Genomic DNA, 2367 nt, shown 5'->3' with positions numbered 1-2367 from the left:
ATAAATAAAAATTAAAAAAAAATAAAGTTGTGTAGCTAATTTCATATTTAGCAGCTTGACCATAGTAGATACTTAGAAATTTTCTTTCATGAATATTTATTAGTAATATTGAAGTGTATTATTATTTTGTAGATTTTCCTTATTACACAGTTTTTCTTTTTTAAATTGAACAAAGGAGGTTAGCAAGATCTGTGATGCAAAATAAGAGACCTGTGAACTCTGTACTCTGGTACATCCACCTGTGGCTACGAGAATCAGTTTTTTCACAGTCTGGCTTTAGACTTCTACTTAACTGTTAGATAACTTTCTTTTTTTTTTAAACTGGGGTCCAGATCAGGACTTCAAGCTTTCCACACAGATGCTTGTGCCATTGATTTATCATCTCTCCAGCCCCAAAACTTACCACCTTGTGCTACCAGACAGGCTCTGTGCAGCTGAGTTATCTCCCCAGCCCCTATAATGTAAGTTCTGAGCAAAAGCTGGGAGGGTGAACAAATTAGCCTCTATGAATCTTGACATGGGGTGTACTGTAAATGCTTAGCCTTCCTGAGAACTGTTTTGTACAAAAGTATACTAGAATGTGGCTAAGATCTTATTTTTAAAATCCTATACTTTAATCCCTTATTATGAACTCTTTTGAAAACTGCATTGTTGCATTTCCTTTCATGTGAGATGGAGTAAAATCATAAATTAACCCTTCTTGAAAAGTTTCATTGTTTAATTGTGAAGACACTTTTTTCAAAAATGGATCCACTTAGCACATTCTGAAACCAATAATTTTATCTCTGAGGAATATAAACGGTGTTTTAAGACAAGCAATGAAACCTACCATTTTACACATTGTATATGACTTTCTAGTACAGGTATAAGGACATCTTTTAAATTAAAATTTCTACAAGTCTCATGACAATTTATATAAAATCTATTTAAAAGTGAATGTTTATATAATTTTGAATGAATACTTTTATAGATCAAGAGAGTATACTTCCATCACCATATCTAGAGTACTAACATATTTAATAGGTTTCATTACTTGGTGTTTTTGAGATTATTCTCATAACTCTTACATGTTATCAAGAAATGAAAAAAGAAGAGATACAGAGATACAGTCATATCAGGCAGTCACGGAGAGAAATGAGTATAGGACACATGTGTACAGCAAGTTAGAAGAATCCGCAAAATACGAGAAAGCCTGTCCAGGCAGGAGGGTGTGTGCCTTTATCATCTCAGGACTCAAGAGGCTGAAGCAGAGTTGCCAACCTACTACCTATGGTGCCTTCAGGCCTGGTTTCAATCAAAGAACAAGACACAATAAACAAACAAATATAGGCCTCCTTATGTGAGATGCAATTTTATGTAAGCCAAACCGAGACACTCACCAGGAAGGAGGTGATGTGTTCTAAGAAGGAGGAATGATTCCCAAGCTGAAATATGAAATGCTTAGGCCTGAAAACATGTATTTTCTAGCTCCAGCTAAGAATTGTACTTGTTGTCTCAGTTTTAGTTTCTCCTAGGTTAATTACTTCTTCCACAGTGACAATTAATTAATTCCTAAGTATTTCTTTACCACCAATTAAGTGAAAGTCATAGTCTTACAAAAATCTGAAAAACAAAGTTGGTGTCATTTTCAAGAAGTCTCTATCTAATATAAAGATTAAATATATAAAGCACAATTAGTAATATGAGATGTAAATGAATGTCACAAGCATGCTCATGTACAGTCCTAAGACTACCATATTTTGGGAACTCTGACAAACAACACTACTGAGCTTCAAAGTGCTTTTATTTCATGTGGGTAATATCTATTATACAATTGTATTAAAAATTAAATCAGAATACTATAAATACATATACTTTGGATAACAATTTAAACCATGAAACTCATAAAACAGTTAACAATGGAATATATTTTAATGGCAAATAACTATTCCTCATAAGAGAAATAAATTTGTTGCGAAAAGCAGTGTCTCTCTATATTTTTGTGAATCTCTTTCATGAGTGAGTTAATAAAAGACAGCTCAATTTTCAACTTTTCTGTATCAAATCTGTTGTGATATGTTTTTTGGTAGAAATGTATGAATAAGATCCAACTATGTACAGAAACTTCTGGAAAAAAGAGGACATACTAAAACATGGTGTCCCTCTAATATACTGCAAACAGTACTGTGACCCATTGCAATATACTGGTTTAATTTCAATAACAGTTTTAAATAAACACAAAATACCATTGGAGAAGAAAAAACAAGGTTAAAAAAATGTTTTGGGGGTAGGAAAATACATATTAAGCTTTTAGTTTAGACCATGATAATTCCTAGTTTGAAAATTAAAAAATTAAATATATATGTCCACAATAAAGTGTCCTGGATA

Source organism: Octodon degus, unplaced genomic scaffold, assembly GCF_000260255.1.
Source record: "Octodon degus isolate 3935 unplaced genomic scaffold, OctDeg1.0 scaffold00013, whole genome shotgun sequence".
Classification (NCBI taxonomy): domain Eukaryota; kingdom Metazoa; phylum Chordata; class Mammalia; order Rodentia; family Octodontidae; genus Octodon; species Octodon degus.
Note: the sequence above shows the minus strand (reverse complement) of the source record.